The sequence below is a fragment of the Sphaerodactylus townsendi genome, linkage group LG10 (genome assembly GCF_021028975.2).
Source record: "Sphaerodactylus townsendi isolate TG3544 linkage group LG10, MPM_Stown_v2.3, whole genome shotgun sequence".
In the NCBI taxonomy this organism is placed as follows: Eukaryota; Metazoa; Chordata; class Lepidosauria; order Squamata; family Sphaerodactylidae; genus Sphaerodactylus; species Sphaerodactylus townsendi.
In genome coordinates, this window is record NC_059434.1 from 75,560,329 (window position 1) to 75,579,159 (window position 18,831).

Genomic DNA, 18,831 nt, shown 5'->3' on the forward strand with positions numbered 1-18,831 from the left:
TATAATAGTACAGCATCAACATAATACATCACTACATCCCATAACATTGCATAATAACCAACAATAATCATGAAAAGACAGGGGGCCGAATGCGTAACAGAGGCGGAACACAAGCAAAAGCATTTGGTTTAATCCAAATAGTGTGTGTTAGACCATCACACGTTGACTTCAAACATCTCTCCTTCCTTGCTCACGTAGCAGGTGTGAATTATAGAGAATAATAACAAATGATCCTCTTTGCACTATAGCAGGAAGCCTCCTACTACTGTAGTGTTTTGAAGGAAAGGACAGGGTGATTTAGACTAGAAATCCCCTCTATTTCACTAGTAAAGATTTTTATTCGTGGGGTTTTTTAGCAGCACATTGGACAGAAATTCACTGTGAAGAGCTGGCATAGAAATGTAGGGATGGGAGAAAAGCTTTGCTTATTGGCTATCTGGCATACATAACAAAAAGTCTTTGCAAGACTGAATACCTAGCTAAAGCTCATAAATCTTTCTCTGATTAAAGTTAGTTTAAGCTGACCATACTGTCCCTAACCCTTTTCTCCTTTTCCTCCAATCTGCCTCTGTTCAGAAACTCTTCTGAAGAAAGGATAATAAAATCTAATAAAACAGTGTCATGCCATCGAAAGAGTTATTTCAGAATCCTAGGAAAGAACTCCTTGTTCCCAGTCTTGCAAGAGCAGCATGAATCACAGAAATCAGAAACAGCTTGTTCTACATTTTTCCCCCAAAACGATTGCATTTAATCATTACATTCATCTCCTTCCTATGAAAACCAAGAAAGGCCACTTTAAAGACTGTTCCCTGCTACTGCTTGAACTCAGTACTATATCATATTGGTGATAGCATGCATTGACATGGTGCAAGTCTACAAGATCTATCTCTATGTGCTAGCATAAACTTTTTCTCAACATGTTTTCGTAATCAGTTGTTGAGGATCTGTTGTTTATAGCTTTAATTTGGATGCAAAGTTTTTGTGTGTGCGTGCATGTGCATCTGCAGACTATTTCAGCCAGAAAAATCAGCAATAGCAGAACACATAATAAACCAACCTGGACACAGAATATTATTTGAAAACACAAAAATTCTGGACCACTCTGACAACCACTACATCAGACTACACAGAGAAGCCATTGAAATCCACAAGCACATGGACAATTTCAACAGAAAGGAAGAAACCATGAAAATGAACAGAATTTGGCTGCCAGTTTTGAAAAACACTAGAGTCAAGACAGTGACTAATCAGCTCCACACAGACACCGGGATGACTATGGAATGTCAAAGGGAACCGAAGGGGCCAGACTACTTCTATTCGGATACTTATACTTATATTGACCTTGCTATCTCCATTTATTGCTCACATGCTACGCTTCACCATTGTTACTCACTTGCCGGAGCCACGCCTATTCAGACCTATTGACCCAACTACTCCACAGGTATATATACTCCACTAGCTTTCCTTTTCAACTATCAGATCCTCTGAAGATGCCAGCCACTGAATTTTGGAGGCGAAAAGTCAGAGGGAGAGATACTGCTAGAACAAGCCGCTACAGCCCGGAAACCGCACAGCACCACAGCCACAAGGAATTGCTGCTTGAATTCTACCGTCGGACCATCTATATTCTTCCATTTGTAATGCGGAGTAGAAGAGGAGGGAGTGTTGAGGAGGAAGGCCCATTTCATAGGATGAAGTTTGCAGAGGAGACAGTGGCCTCTCAGTCCTGGATTATTAACCAGTGATGATGATGGTTTAAGAGAATCTTATCAAGCGTGTACACATAATAATGGCAAATGGCTTAGAGACCTTCTTCTTCGGAGCGGTATTCAATGAATACTAATAAACGTAAACCTTTCTTCTGCTTTCTGGCAGATGACAGAGTTGTTTTGTGCATTCCGCTAGCTGTCCCAGATTGGATGCGTTTAACCAGGCTTCAAGAATCAAGCAACATGGGGTGGGGGAAAGACCAGACACTTCTGGAATTTGTTGGTGTCAGCACTTGGAAAAAAACTGGGTCGGGGAGAAATACCTCTTCCCTCCATAGTGTAGGTCCCATCAGGAATGGGTCATCGTGACATTTTTAATTCACTCACTTTAGACTGAACAATGATGCTGCTGTTGCCAACGTCAGACACTTTCACAGTTTGCACCTTGTTTGAAAGGGAAAATGCCTTGGAAATCTAGAAAACTAATTTGGCTGTACTCTTTGTGCTTATTGCTGTAATTGAAAATAAATCACCCCTGTTCGGAAGCAATGTACAGAACCAAATCACTTAGCAATCTTATTCTTTTTGTGGCTTCAAAAGTAAAAAATTTGGATACTATTTGCTATACTTCTGAGCGGAAAGTTGAAATGGCTGGATCCAAGGCACGCTGCAAGTCCTGTATGCAGGTGGCAAGATAGCAGATAAGTGGCAGGATTAATGTAGATTTTCCCACAACAGACAAGTTATTAGGAGCCACTGGGACGACCTCAGCTGGTTTATGCCATAGACGCTGAAGCTCGATATTCAAATCACGGTATCTAGTGACCTTCTCATGTTCTTTTTCAATCACCCTGCAGTCACCGGGGACTGCTATGTCGATGATGGTCACTGGTTTGTCCTTGATCATGGTGATGTCTGGTGTATTGTGTTACAACACTTTGTCCATTTGGATTCGAAAGTCCCACAGGATCTTTTTACTTCAATCAATGCCTGTTCTTGACTTTCCTTCACATAATCGGCCAGTGCATGCTTCTCCTCTTCCACTGTTACTGTGCTTGCAGTAAGCCCCTGCCTCCAGATCCTCCGGGGAAGGGTATAATCTATCGGTAATATAACGTCGTGGGTGTAAGGCATGGTGCGCATTTGTCATAAGCGGCTGCGGGTTTTCTATCCAATGCTTTCAACTCAATACCATGTCCAGTTGATTAGTTCCCACAGTGCACCTGATAGTAAAAGAATTTATGGCCCAGGTGTTGATGGCCTTGATGGTATTATGTTTTATAATAATGGTAATGATCATTATTATTATTATTATTATTATTATTATTATTATTATTATTATTATTATTATTATTATTGATACAAAACAGTTACACACAGCAAGCAAGATCAATATGCTGGATTTTGTATTACATCTTTTGGACGCTGAAGCATCTAGGACTGTGTGATGTATGCACGAATACTTCGAAGAGCCAAGTAGGGTGGCCTACTGCAACTGACATATGGTGATTTTGTCAAAAGCCAATTGTTTTAAAGTGCCCGTTCAAGATCTTTAGGCACTGCCTCCCAGTGTGCCGATCTACCACTGGGACCACCTTTACTGGTTTGTGCCAAGAGTCTTTGTGGATTCAATCAGCAAATCCTCGTATGGTGTAAGTTTCGGATTTAGCTTCTCATCAATCCTTCTGTCAATGCCAGGAATTGCAGCATAAACTATCCACACTTTCTTTTTTTTTTTTTCCCCACAATAAAATGAGGTCAGGAGTATTATGATTCCAAAACTTTGTCACGTCTGAATTCGGAAGGTCCCAGAGTGGTTTTGCGTGTAACAATTTCATTGACCTTTTCAGGTTTGTGATTCCACCAGTTCTTTGTCACATGAAGCAGATGGTAGATTTGTAGCACAAGTTCCAGTGAATCATCTGAACAACAGTATTAGGCCTCAGCTTGTAGTCCGTCTGCGCGATCTTCTTGCAGCAGCTAAATACTGATCCTATTATTTCCCGTCTACTTCCCTTACAGAGTCTGCACTTAGGATCTGTTAGTGGACAAATGCTTTGCAAGTTAATGCAATAATAGGCGAGAGACAATGGCTTACCACTGAAATAAAAGTTTACTTACTACAGAAGAAACTTGGAAGAAAACAATAGGCTTTATCTTTCTTTACTTTAGCTAGTACCAACAGCCAACTTACTTAGCAGACTTTATTACAGCGAGAAACACTCAGCTACGGGCCTGAAGACTCAGCTGGGCTGGCGGTGAAACGCGTGCAGAGTGCAACACAAAGATATATCCCCAAAAGCCATTTTGCAGACCATATATACCAACAATAAAATTATCGAATTACCTGGTCACTGACTTTACGGCCTCACTAACTGAATTAGCATGCAACAATTAGCTCGCTTCATTTGCTGGATTATTGGCGGCTTCTGCCCGTCCATCAAACCCTTCTCAGAGTGACGGTTCCGCAATCATTAATCAAACCTCAGCTGCGGAATTCATGAACTTCGATACGTGTTCAGTGGCTTGAAGTAAAGATATAATACACCATCTCTTCTGTCTGACAATTACTTGATGTTGATCAGTCCATCTTATTGACATTTCTCTCAAGGAGAATTGATTCTAATTTACAATGTGTTTGTTTCCTTTCTTGTGTTTCCCCATTTGTCCACTCAGACAATACATGTAATTAATCCTATTGATTGGTAAAGTCTCATCCGCACCAAGTCCAATGCTTAGGTGCTTGATCCATTCCAATTTCATGCGGGCATCCCCACAAGCAGAGGCAGCATTCGCTTCGGCCGTTGATTTTGTAACTATAGTTTCGCTTTGACTTCAATATTGGGTTATTTTACGCTGGAATAAAGATAGCTGTTTACTGATCAATCCATGTATCCCACCGGTGGTAAAAGGTTCATCACGTGAAAAGGCTTTAGTTTAAAGTCCACAGTGTCAGCGAGATAATATCTTGCTGCATTCTCACTGACGGCTTCCCAATCATGGTGATTGAACGAATTTTAACGGGAATTCAACAGCTGATGCTGCATATCGTCGCGATATTACTTGGGTATGGGGTTTTCCGGATTTGGCTATGGCAGCAGTGGCCCGTCTTCAGTGGTTCTGCGTCATCACTCGGGTATCAGGATCCATTGGAGTGCTTGCTTGCTGCTTTAGCTTTCGTATTCGTGTGAATCAAGAAAGTCAGAATTTTGAATTTCTAGTGGATAAGAATGCTTTCATCTTGGGCTCTCTCGTTTGCGGTGTTGTTTAACCGCTTCTCCACAGCTGACTACGGACTGGTTCAAGGTATTAACAGATGGCGGTACTGAAGATCGTCCACAAAGCTAGCGCATGCCGAGGCGCAATAAGAAATGCTTTTCGTTCTGGTGAACTGAAACATGGATCTTAGCGCTTTCGCCTTGTTTTGATCATACGATGATTATCTTTGAGTAGTTGTTTTTTTTAAATTATCGCCTGGAATTTTGCTGCTTAGCTAAATCCATAGAACTACGGAAGTCTGCATACAAGTTGATTGTTCTTGGGTTCCTGTAGATCCCTGTGGTAATTCCATAAAATCTCCTCTGATAATTTTCCGTTCAAAAGGCAGTTCTTATGTCAAATGTATGCATTTAAAATGTTTTCTTCGGGGCAGCAATGCTCAAAAGTGTTCTCGATTGAATGAAGCTCTGGCACCGGATTGCGAAAGGTTTCAAATAGTCTAGTCCGGGTTTCTGGCTGTAGCCTTTACTTAACGAAGGCGAGCTTTCTATTTATATACTTCCATCTGCACTACGTTTAATTTAAAAATCACTACCTAAAAGCACTTTAATCAGAGCAGTCAGAATCTAGGTTTTGATTCTTATTTGAAATTGAGTTTTCATCTTATACTGCTTCCATCCATTTATCTCTTTCTCAGAGCTGGTGGCTTTCATCTCTTCCCACGGCTCGTGGGCTCGAATTGCTTCATGGCATTCTGAGTATGGAGGAACATATTCAATTATATTTCGTTGGCTTTACGCAACTGTTTGCTCTGTTTGACCTCCTCACAGCAGAGTGGCTCTCTTCATCCTCTGGTCTCCTCTCCTGCTCTAACTACGGTTAGTTTAGCCTCCTCTGGCGCAATAGCCTGAGTAGCTGCCAACTGGGCTAATAGGATCTTCAGGTATCTCACGAGACCATTCACATTAGTACTTCTTCCTCCTCTCATCGGGGACTGAAACCATGCTATGTCGAGGTCAACAGGCTTAAAACTGCATTTCAAAACAATGGATTCTTTAGATCCCACATAAACAATGTTCGAAACTTCCCTTTAGAACCACTCTGGATGCATTACTCTATGAAACCTTTAGAATTTGGATTGAAACCGACCAGAACACCAACCAAAACTCTCTGGCCCTGGATTTTTCCTCTCTGCTTTGGGGATGTATGTACATAGGCACTAAAGGCTTCAGGTGCTTTAGGCCTAGTTTCTTTCATACCATCTCAAAGGATATTGTTGAGGATTGATCTACTGGAAGCTGCGGTTATGAAGATAAGCTGCAGTATTCACTGCTTCTCCCAACTACTGCTCTAGCAGATTTGCCTGGGATTAGGAGACCAGCGTGCAGCATTCATAAAGAACAGTTGAATTTCTTCAGCAATCCGCGGCGGGAGGAATGTTGCAATAGCGGCATTCTGCCTTCTGACTCCCAGGTATCTTTGGAACTCATTTAACAATGCTCAGTCCCATTGTCATATACAAAACATGGGAGCTCTGCCAATTTATTTTCACAGCAGCAACTTACCTGAATTCCTAAACTTGTCCTCTGGGACTGGTCGCTTTGTCTTTTATCAAATGAGCATGAAGCAAGACGACTTTGCTTTCATCCACAAAACTCAAAACATATCTTACTCCCACGGGAGGTTTGGGGGACCAATCGATCGGTGTGCACTCTCTCCAGAATTGCGATCTCTTTTGGCTCATAATCAGCACTCAACTTTAGGCAGTAGACTTTGGCATGCAAATCTCGCATCTGTCTTAGCTGAGTTCACCCTCTTTTACTTCAATCTACACAGTCAAAACGTGGCTAGCCAACGAGATCCGGGATTTCTATGAGCTAATCGGGATGCCACATATAAAGGCAATTCGTATTGGTCGCGGCTCTTGGTCGCAGAAAATCTTTTCCTCCTTCCTCAAAGCATTCTGTATTTCTGTTTTGAAAAGCATCCTTCAGATATTAAAACTTTCATGCTTTTGGGCTGTGCTCGATATCATTTTAACATCCTTGTCACCAAGGTGCAGGTCTCTTATTGCGTATCAAACCAGCGTGAATGAGGAGCAGATATTTATGTTTTCAGGAGAATTGCTGACATGCATCACATTCGAAAATTATTGTTCGAAAATGGATTTCCATACGTCTGAGCATGGATTTTGTGATTTCGCTTTCATTACCGGCTTTAAAGGCAGGCCGCGCAGTCAATTCATCAGTACATGGTGTCGTTTCAACAAAATGCGTTTTGCTGTTTCACAGTAGCCGGCGATCTGACCCTGAATCAAGTAAATATAAATCATTTGCAGTCTTCAAGACTGGAGCTAGCTTAACCATACCAGAGTTGGTCTCTGTTCATGCCTTTCTTTGTTGGCCGGATGAGGAATCCTCCCCTCCATTTCCTTTATTGCCGCGCCTGGATACCTGGAGTTGTTATGACTATCCCTTTCGGGCTTTGGGATGCAGAAAGCTCCGCCCTTCTTACCTGATTTTTTTTTTTGGCAATGTGGCGAAACTCTCCGCACGAGCATTTGAAATATAACGTTTGGGAAAGTTTTCAGGCATCCCCGCAACTTACTCTGAAGACATGGATTTTGGCGTTTCATCATTGAGGGCCAAACTGATTTGCTCTGGGCTCTGCTTTTGAGGCGATGGCTGCGCTTTTATGGGGGGGATTTAGGGGAACCACTTAGGATTAAAACAATTGTGTCCGGGTCATCGGCGAGGGTGCTCCCAGAAGACTTAATCAAGGACGCATGATTCATCACTTTATTTAAATGTTCACACAGATCTCATTCTCATTACGAAGTCGAAGTAGATAACGCTTTTCAATATATGATTCTCATTTGGAGAGATTTTTGGGCAATTACTTGCATTCAGACCATTCCATAATTCTTTTGCAGAAGTAGCACTCTTCGTTAATAAGAGGAATTTAATCCTACTCTGGAAGAAGAGATCTTAAGAAACATGGCCAAGACCGTTTATCCTTCAGGAAGAGTCTACTTCCTCACCGCCATTGTCGGGAGGTCATCCTCCAAGAATATCATTTAGCTGCAGAGGATTCTGAGGTGCATTCCCGCAGTCCTTTTCCTGATAAGAGAATCTTGTGGGATTAACTTGGAAGTAGGAGTTGCTTCCCTGTCAGTTGGCGAGGCCGCTGCTCCTCCGGTCTCGAAGCGGGTCGGTTTCTTTGCAGTCGGCAAAGCTTTAATCACAACAGGGAACAATTCAGGCAGGAGGAAAAAAAAACTCAAAATAATCAGAAAAGAGCTTTTGAACAAAGAAAATCTTCCCTCTTCTTGAATTCAGCCTTCTGTTTCTTACAGTCTCTCCTCAACGCCAGCACAACATTCTAGGCCCGCAACCTTTGTTGGTGGACAAATGCTTATTTAGCAGAGTTAATGCAATAATGAGGCAGAACCGGTTGCTTTACTGAAATAAAGTTTACTTACAGGAAGAAACTTGGAAGAAAACAATAAACATCTTTCTTTACTAGCTAGTACCAACATGCGGCTTACTGCCGGAACTATTACATGGCTACTCGGCTGGACTGAACTCAACTGGAAGCTGGTAGAGGTGAAGGCACATTGCCGGAGTGCAACACAAAGAAGATTATGTCTAAGAAACCGTGCAGATACCAGTAGCCCACCAATAATAGGTATCGGTGCGCAATTCTTTGACTTTACAGCCTCCTGCTTGGTGGCGTAAACGTTAACTCCTTCATTGCAGATTTGTGTGACGCAGCGCACCAAAATCCATCAGGATCTGTAGTTGACTTTTCAATTCTGGCTTTGATGGCATTTGTTAGAATTGCTTGTTCTTGGGCTGCAAGAATCAAGCTCTCAGTCTCCTTTTTCAAAGTTCCATTTGTGAGCCACAACCAGGTTTTTTCCTTGTCAATTTTGTCCTCAATTTTTTCTAGGAACTGTCCATGGAGAGCCTTCTTTTGCCAGTTTTCTCTTCTGCTTTGCAGTGTATTTTTACGGTGTTCACTCTTTGTCTTTTGCACTTTGAGCAGTTTTCTGCTGTTGACTTCCATCAAAGGGTCAGAAAAAATTATTATTATTATTATTATTATTATTATTATTATTATTATTATTATTATTATTATTATACAAAACAGTTATACACAGCAAACAAGATCAATATGCTGGATTTTGTATTACATCACACGTCGGACACATTTTTGTATTACATCACACACCGTTCAAGATCTTTAGGCACTGCACCCAGTGTGCCGATCACCACTGGGACCACCTTTACTGGTTTGTGCCAGAGTCTTTGTAGTTCAGTCCTTAAATCCTCGTATCGTGTAAGTTTTTCCAGTTGCTTCTCATCAATCCTTCTGTCACCAGGAATTGCAACATCAACTATCCACACTTTCTTTTTTTCCACAATTGTGAGGTCAGGAGTATTGTTTTCCAAAACTTTTTCAGTCTGAATTCGGAAGTCCCAGAGTAGTTTTATGTGTTCATTTTCAGTGACCTTTTCAGGTTTGTGATTCCACCAGTTCTTTGTCACAGGCAGATGGTAGTTGTGGCACAAGTTCCCGTGAATCATCTGAGCAACAGTATTATGCCTCTGCTTGTAGTCGGTCTACGCGATCTTCTTGCAGCAGCTAAGTATGTGATCTATTGTTTCGTCTGCTTCCTTGCAGAGTCTGCACTTGGGATCTGTAGTTGACTTTTCAATTCTGGCTTTGATGGCGTTTGTTCGAATATTAATAATAATAATAGTAATAGTAATAGTAATAATAATAAATCATTATTATTATCATTACCATTATTATTAAACATAGATATATGTTTTCTATCTGCAAGGATTTTTTCAATGAAGTATTGAATCCCCCAGCAGTCTGAATCTGGTAGAATCCAGATGCACATGTACAAGTTTATCTGTGACGAATAATCCACAATGCTGTCAAGATTAGTCAATAGGAATGTACAGACACTCAGCTCGTATCTGAATTTGAAGTCTCTGTAGACGGGACTTGTGAGTTTCTCAACATGTGACCAAGCCATGAAAGACCTGAGGATAAAATCATTTGGGGGTTGATTGTAATGGCAACACAACATTGCCTGGATTTTTGCTGGAGAAATAGACAGAATTTTAATAGGTCTCAGAAATGTCAATAAAACAGACTGCTTCCTGCAATGGAGAATTCATTGCCAGACTTCTGAATGCAAAATGATAGATTGTATTGAAACTAGCCATTTTAAAAGGTGTGTGTGGTGTGTGTATTCTATAACCTGTTAAAATGAACTGCATACAGACTGAACTGAACAAAACTGGCACACGGTTGAAACACATTAGCAGCCTTTCCCACCTGTCCATTTTCATTATCCATGCCAAATTTCCTGAAACATATTTAGCTTGACAGTAAACAACCTGCCTCATCTTGTCTCTGGGAAAAAAGTAGTATAATTTTATCTCTGTGATACAACTAATTTCAGCCAGAAGCTACCATAATTTTTTTTGGGAAAAGCCTGCACCTTCTCTAATGTAACTTTAAAAACTGATGTGATGCTTATTACGTATGCCCTTTAAAACCTTCCTATTACGGTCAGAAATCATTTTCATCAATAGTATGCTCTAAGAGTCATTCAGATTTGAGACATACTTTAGAATAGAGGCCCAAGCATATATTTGCTTAAGAGTTCAAGTGTACATAATGGCCAAGTAAAGATGTTCCTGTTTGTACCTGGGAGTTCCGTGAACTCATCTTTGCACACATTTGCATACATGGGCATTTTTCTGCACACCACAAGTACCCCAGGGTAGAACCAGGATCATACATATTTTTTATTTTATTTATTTATTTGTTCCACTTATATACCGCCCTCCCCCCAAGGGGCTCAGGGCGGTTTACACCATTTATACAAACAAGTGGATAGATAAAATACAATATTAAATATTAGTTCTTAAATTAAAATGCAGCATTCAAATTCCTGAACCATTTAAAGTGCAGATGGCGTAAGACCATTAAAGCTCCTCTAAAAGGGGGACAGCGGGTCTTAGCTGTTAACGGGCACATACCAGGTTGTTTGTATCTCGGTTTCTCCCTTTGCATAGCTGTCAATTTCCATGAAGGAATTGAGTTGAAGAGCTCCTGTTAATTTTGCAAGAGCCCCTATTTTATTTGTATTTACAACACGAATGGCTGGGAAGGTTCCCTGCTGGGTACTCCCTTCGCTGCCGCCGCCACATGGCCATCCACCTGGGCTTCTTCCTTTTGCTTGGCTCCCCCACTCCCGCCCACTGCCGCCACTCATCCAAGAGCAGGAGAGAGAGGAGGAGGAGGAAGGCGCTATCCTGCCCCTTCAGCAGGATGATGCCCAGCTCGCCGTTCGCTGAACGGGGGTGGCGGCGGAGGGGGTGGTAGCATGTTTATCGGCTCCAGTACTTCCAGCCTATCAGCACAAACAGACCACTCACACACAGGCTTCAAAGCCTGGCAGAGACTCCAGACCCCCCAGTGTCTCTGTATTTGTGTGAGTGTGTGTCTGCCAAAGCGACAGTGAGACCCTGGATGGGTGCAGGGGCAGGGAGAGCAGGCGGTAAGGCAAGAAAAATAAACCAGTCCTTCTCTCGCAGTGTTTACATGGCAGCAGTATTAGCATAGGATATTTTAAAAGAACCACCAATTTAGCAATTTTTGAAAATCTCAGGATAAAGGAAATCTCATGGGGCTGGAAGCCATGCGGAAATCATGCACATCCCGATATTTCATGTCCTCATCCCAGGATATTTTGGACCGTGCGGAAAATGCCATGGAGTACCTTTTCAATGGCTTGCACAACCTTATGTTTCCTACTGTTTGCAGTATACATCTCGTGGGATAATGATTTTGGTGGGGGGCTTTTATTCAGAACTCTCTCAACCCCACCTGCCTCACTAGGTGACTGTTGTGGGGAGAGGAAGAGAAGGAGTTTGCAAACTGCTTTGAGACTCCTTAGCATTTTTAAAAAGCTGCATATAAATCCAAACTCCTCCTCCTCCAAGCTGTGTCATTTCATTCAAAAGTTTTCACTTGGAATCTACTTGTTATAGTATAGACAAGTCATTAATTAAATAATGTAAAGGCTGATTTAAGATATATGTAGCAGCTGTAGCATAGTTTACACTTTCCTTAGGAAGGCTGCAGATTTCTGAAAACAAGTGTTTCAATGATCTGGTGAAGCATTTAGATGTTTCAAACTGGGATTTATGTTTAGTTCTATTGATTAGTTGAACACTGTTCTGTTGATGCAGGAGCCCCCATTGACAGGGGAATGTCTTTGCTGGGAAAGCTTCTTATTAAATATAATTATAGTTTCTCACGTTTTTATGATGTGGTTCCAGCCATGTTTGACTCTAATTAGAGCTCTCTTCTGCAGCATGTACAATTATCCCAGAAATATGAAAGCCAGAAATCGAGTCCGTACAGAAGCAACAATAATTTCATTTCAGGTCTGGATTTAATACTAGACAAGAATGCTGATTTTTTTTAAATCCCGCCTTCTCAAGGTGCTTATTTTTAAAAAATATTTCACATATGCTAGAGATATACCCATGTTTCTCCCAAAGTTGTTCAGGGATCCCTCAATGAGAAAATCAGTAACGGCAAACTGCCTCCTCCAAAATATGGCTTGCTTATAAATCGCGTCCCAGGCTTCAGCCTGGGACGACGTTGCAGGGGGGGAGGAAGGAATGCAAACCTCTCCCCCGCCGGCCGGCTGAGCCTGTCACGTGGCCGGGTACCGGCACGTGACAAGGGCTTCAGAGCAGCCTATATAAGGGCTGCGTCGGCGGGGGCCCGGCCTCTTTTCGAGGCCGGCAGGTTTGAAAGGGCGGCCTTGATTAGAGCCGGGCGAGTTGGTAGAGGATTCCCCCCCCCTTAACTTGCCTAGGGAGCACGGCTTGTCGTTCGGCTGTTGGCAACAGCCTCGACGATCGGCAGGGCGTCCACGAGCGGGTGTTCCTCCTGCCGCTTGGGTGGCCGTGCGGCTCTGCGGCTGCCGGGGCTTTTGCCAGCCGTCAGCTCTGCGCGTTAGCTGCCGAGTCGGCCGGAGTGGGGGAGGGCTTTCCCGTCCCCTTTGCCGGTTCCGTGGCCGCGCAGCTGTGCGGTTACCAAGGTGGGGGTGGAGCGTTTGATCTCCCGTGCGGCTGCCGGGAGCTTCCATCCGCTTGAGGGGATCCTCTTGCGCGGGCGTTTCGTTCTCCCTTCCTCCAGCCTGCGCATCTGACAGGCCTGGGGAGCCGGGTTTCAGGCGGGCCAAGTTTCTGGCCTTGAGACGGTCGCGCGGGAATGGAGCGGCGGCCATTTTTGTTAATTTAACCGCGCAACCTCTCCTCTCCTTCTCTTCCTTTTGGGGGTGGCATAGCGGGCTAGGGAGGCAAGGCTGCCTCGAAGCTTTCCTGGCTGCGGCTGGGGGAGCGCAGATCGCGGTGATCGGTGGGGAGGCTTCGCCGCTCAACATTTAATGCCCGTAATCAGAGGTGGCATTTTGTCTTCAGCGGCCATTTTAGACAAGTGGGGGAGAAGAGCCAACGGCCATTTTGGCGGCGGCATCTTCTGTGGGGCCTGCTGTACGAGGGCCATTCAAGGTTGCTTTTGGTTGAGAGGCAGGTGGTAGCACCCCCCCCCCCCGGTCATTGCAAAGGGTTTGCTTTTGGTGGCAGTAAGCAGAGGGGTGGCAGTAACAATACCTCCTCGCGCCTTTTTTGCATTTTAATATCTTTAGAATTTTTTTTTAAAAAAAAAAGGGAAAGAAAGAAACCTTTACTCTGGCAAGTTAATAAACAGTATTAGCCAGCATTCAGACGATGGCCTCAAAGCCAACACGGACAAAGAAAAGGGCTCAGGCTAAGGGTAGGGTTTCAGGACAAGGACAAGCAGCGAGCAGCCCAGCGGCCATGCAAGAGGTCAACCGAGGTGCTGAATTGGATATACCTCAGCCCAACAGGGAGTCATCCCCTGCAGTCAGACAAACGGGGACGCCCGCTACCTCTGGCAGCACGGGCGGGCATGGGACACCCGCGGTAATCATGCCAGTACCGTTAAGGGCAGTCCGTGAGCTTGGTGCAGTGTCCCCAGTACAGCCAGTGCCTGGTACTCCAGGACTGGCTAGGCCTCCGTCTGCACGAAACGGGTTAAATAATCCGGTAGGGTTTCTGCCTCCTTTTGCACAAAGTGGAATGCCTACGCCTGCAGGTTCGGTTTACCTGCCATATTCCTACCCATATTCGTCATATATGGGCACGAGTGTGAATCCAGGCATGGGTTGGCCAGGCCAAGTCACCCCTTCCCCTGCCTTTGTTCAATGGTCAGGAGGTTTACCAGGAAGCCAACAGGTGCACCCCTGTCATTGGCCTTCTCAAGGGCATGGTTCCCTCAGTAACCCTTTGGGAGGGACTCAGGCCCAGCAGAGCCGGGGTCCCTCTGTTCACCTGTTCATGGGGACTCAGGTCCAACAGAGCTTGGGTTCCCCTGTCCCTCCTTTTTTGGGGACTCAGGTCCAGGTGGGGACTCAGGTCCAGCAGAGCTTGGCTTCCTCTGTCCCTCCTGTTGCGGGAACTCAGGTTCAACAGAGCTTGGGTTACCAAGCACCTTCAGGAGGCGCGGCTCCTACAGTAGCCACAGGCACCATAGTTCAGGGGCCAGAGCTGGCAGGCTCTTCAAGCCAGTCGGCCAGAGCGCGCGCCAGAGCAAGACGCAGAGGGAAGAAGGCCTCTCGTCGTTCTCATCGTTCCCCTAGCTCATCCTCGTCGGGTGAGTCGACAGATGAGGATTCCGCCCAGGCAGCGGGGGACTACTGGGAGCGTGGGGAAAAGGTGCCGGCTCTTCCTCATTGGATCAATCAAAGGAGGAAAGGGGACCTTGCGGTAGAGGACAGTGCCAGGGATCAAGGGATGGCAGCTTTCTGCTCAGCATGGGATCCTGGAGATCCTCCAGGCTCCCATTTGCCGAGAAAACTGAGAGAAAGAGCCTTGGACGGCTACTACGTGGACCTCTTCACGGTTTTGCGGCCGGAAGAGGATCCTGAAGAGTCTGGTTCCCGTTCGGCCAGAAAGAAAAGGGAACGCCCGGAAAGAGCTGAGCGTTCTTTTGACAACTGGTCGAAAGGGTTTGCAGAGTATATGGCACTTATTGGAGCCGCTTACCCTCTAAGGGCATGGCACCTGGCTGCTCACTGGGCCAACGTTTTGAAAGCCCGATCTCTCTCTGGGGATGCAGCGGCCTTGAAGTATGATGAAGCATTTCGAAAGAGTGCTTCACATCGCCCAGGCCGCAGGTGGGACATAATCCACGATCAAACGTGGATGACAAATGTGGTTAAGGTCACCCCTGCTAGTGGGGAAGGGCTGAAGAAGAAAGGGGTTAGCCAGCGAGACCCGCCACGTCACGCTTGCTGGGCCTTTAATCAAGGCTCTTGTAGGAAAGATAAGTGCAGGTTCGAGCACGCTTGCTCTAGATGCTTCGGGACACACACCAGGATACAGTGCCCTCAACTGGCGCGGCCTCCCTTTCGACGTGGCCGGAACCCTGGCTCCGGCGGCGCTAAGAAGGACGGTGGCGGCCAGGGAGGATCCTTCCCCGCCCAGAAGGCCTGAAGTCCCGGAGGTCCTACAGAGTCTCGCCCCTTCCCCGGTGCGTGTGCAACTTTTAGCCCAGTGGTTGGACAGGTATCCGCGTCAGGAAGACGCATTGTACTTAAAGGAGGGATTTCAATTTGGTTTTCACATCCCATTTTTAGGGAGCAGGGTGGCAACCTCAGCTCCCAACTTAAAATCAGCCAGGGAATTGCCTGCGGTAGTGGCTGCCAAAATTTCAAAAGAATGCTTGGCAGGCAGAATCGCAGGTCCCTTCGCAGAGCCTCCGTTGCCCAACCTCCGGGTTTCCCCCATTGGGGTGGTCCCCAAAAAGACCCCCGGGGAGTATAGAATGATACAACATTTGTCCTACCCCGCAGGGGGGTCGGTGAATGACTTCATCGACCCAGGCATCTGCTCTGTTCGGTATGCCACTTTGGATGAGGCAGTGAGTCTCATCCGGGAGGTGGGAACAGCCTCGATGTTAGCAAAATGTGATATACAGTCAGCTTTTCGGCTGCTGCCCATACACCCCAGGGACTTTGAACTCTTAGGTTTTCAATTTGAGGGACGATGGTATGTCGATAAATGCATGCCCATGGGCTGCTCTATAGCTTGCGCAGCTTTTGAAAAATTTAGCACATTTTTGGAATGGGCAATCAGAGATCGCATGCCATCAGCAAAAGTTACTCATTATCTGGATGATTTTTTATTTGTAGGCGCAGCCGGCACTGATGACTGTGCAGCGATGTTGTCAGCTTTTCAAGAATTGGCGGCGGAGTTAGGAGTTCCTTTGGCGGCCGACAAGACGGAAGGGCCTGTGTCTTGCTTAACCTACTTGGGAATTCAGTTGGACACAATAGCAGGAACATCTTCCCTACCCCTTGACAAGCTGACAGCGTTGCGCACACAAATTAGTGAAATTTCTGCTAAAAGGAAGTGCAGGCTGCGGGAAATACAGTCTCTGCTTGGGCACCTTAATTTTGCATGCAGGGTGGTCTCCCCGGGTAGGGCCTTTTGTTCCCGTCTTGCCAGGTCCATGGCAGGCTACTCAGTTCCCCACCATCACATCAGGGTGACTTCGGGTTTGCGTCAAGACCTAAGGGTTTGGTTAAGTTTTCTTGAAAACTACAATGGGGTTTCAATTTGGCAGGTGCCTTGGGAGCTGCAAGAAAGTTTTCAAGTTCACACCGATGCAGCTGGCTCTATAGGTTTTGGTATTTATTTTAGGGGCCAGTGGTGTGCAGGGAAATGGCCATCAGCATGGAATCAGACTGGAATTTTGCGGGATATGACTTTCCTGGAGTTGTTCCCTCTGGTGGCTGCGGTTCACATCTGGAAGGATGTGTTTCGCGACCACACAGTTAAGTTCTGGTGTGACAACCAGGCTGTTGTCAGGGTAGTAAACCGGCAGTCCAGCCGGTCAGAGCGTGTAATGCGGCTAGTACGGGAATTCGTGTTGGTTTGCCTGTCTAACAACATCTCTTTTAAAGCTGTTTTTCTGCCAGGTATAAATAACAACATTGCTGACGCCTTGTCTCGTCATCAGGTCAGCCGCTTTCGCTCCCTAGCTCCCGAAGCCAGCCAGTTTCCGGAGAAGTGTCCAGACCATCTGTGGCGTCTTGGAGGCAGTCCATAGCCGAAGGTGTCTTGCAGTCACTGGCCCCAGCTACACGTCGCGCGTATGAAGGGGCTCTGAGCACCTTTTTTGCATTTGCAGCTTCCATCGGCGAACCTGTGCGACAAGGGTTTGCTAAGGATTTGGTTCTCCGGTATCTGGTGGAATTGAGGGACCGTCGAATGGCTGCCAGGACTATTAAGGTCCATTTGGCGGCCATTTCCTTTTTCAGCCAGGCTCTGGGGATCACCGACCACTCCCGGTCCTTTGAAGCTAGACGAGCGGTGGCCGGGTGGCAGCGTGCTTCCCCTAGGCCACAAGACAGTAGGCGTCCCATCACCAGGGAGCTCTTAGGGACTCTAATTAATGCTACAGAAACAGTATGTGACTCTGCTTATGAGGCTGCACTATTTCAAGCCTTATTTGCTTTGGCCTTTTATGGGGCCTTTCGGTGTAGCGAATTAGTTGCTCCGTCCACCACATCATCGGCCCCTAAGGCTTTACAAAGAGTCGATGTTTCCATGGCCGATGGGAGCCTACTTATATGGTTGGCGGGGTCCAAGACTGACCAGCGGCGTCGAGGAACCAGAGTGACTTTGGCCCCTTCCCCAACAGGGTCTCCCTGCCCGGTGGCACACATGGCTGCATTTTTGGCCGTTCGTCCCGAAGGGCAGGGTCCACTGTTCATCCATAGTAATGGATTGGCAGTGTCCAGATACCAATTTACAGCGGTTCTGCGGCATTGCCTACAGTTTGTGGGCCTCCCCGCTGAACAGTTTGGTTCTCACTCCTTTCGAATCGGAGCGGCAACCACGGCCTCTCAGGAAGGACACTCTGCAACTGAGATTCAGGCTTTAGGCCGCTGGAGGTCTCTAGCCTATCGTGCTTATGTCCGGCCTCACCTTTTGCTGTAACTTTGTTCTCTTTACAGTTCCGGTGGCCAGTCGGTACCAAGTTTGGCTGGTTGGTCACAGTATTGTCCACTGGGCGGGCCGCTATGCGAAGAAATCTGGCTGGGGAGAACATCTGGGCCTGGACACCTCTGTGGATATTCGCTGGCTGGCGAGACGAGGCATGATGTGGCCTGCTCTGCTTCTCCGGTTGCGAAACTCCGTCCTGCAATTTGGCTTCCCTGATGCAGTTTTGATTCAACTGGGTGAAAATGACATTCCGGCCTCTAAAGGGGTGGCGTTGCAGAACTCCATGAGGGATGACTTAATGCTGCTCCACCGTAAGATGCCGAGGACCAAACTGTTCTGGTCGTGCTTATTAGAGCGCAGGACTTGGAGGAACGCTGTGGCTCCGGCCAGGGTTAACAAAACCAGGTCTAAGCTGTGTCGGTCCGCGGCCCGGCTGGTACTGAGCATGGGAGGGGATGTTATTCCCCATGTTGATCTATCTCATGCTCTGCCAGCATTGTTTTTGCCCAATGGAGTCCACTTATCGGATTGGGGCCAGGACATCTGGTTGCATGATGTCCGCTATGCTCTGCTGCAGTGGCTTCGCGGCCCGCACTGAGACGGCTGAAATCCGTATGCTTGGATGCAGTGCTTTGCGGCACGCACTGAGCCGTGGGACTCTGGGCTGCTGAAGCTGGGGCGGGAGCTGTTTTGTTCAACAGCTCGGTGGCGGAGGGCATAAGAGCACATCCTATTTGGGGAAGGCAGTAGCTTGCGTGCCAGAC

The 18,831-nt window shown here is 46.1% G+C and overlaps 1 long non-coding RNA gene across 1 annotated transcript in view; it reads left to right on the top strand.

Annotated features, from left to right (window-relative positions):
• The window catches only part of LOC125439824, a 19,785-nt gene continuing 954 nt past the window's right edge, over nt 1-18,831 (top strand). Inside the window, exons 1-2 of the long non-coding RNA XR_007245590.1 lie at nt 1-203; nt 11,330-11,335. This is a non-coding gene — a long non-coding RNA (uncharacterized LOC125439824). The remainder of the gene's footprint in view (nt 204-11,329; nt 11,336-18,831) is intronic.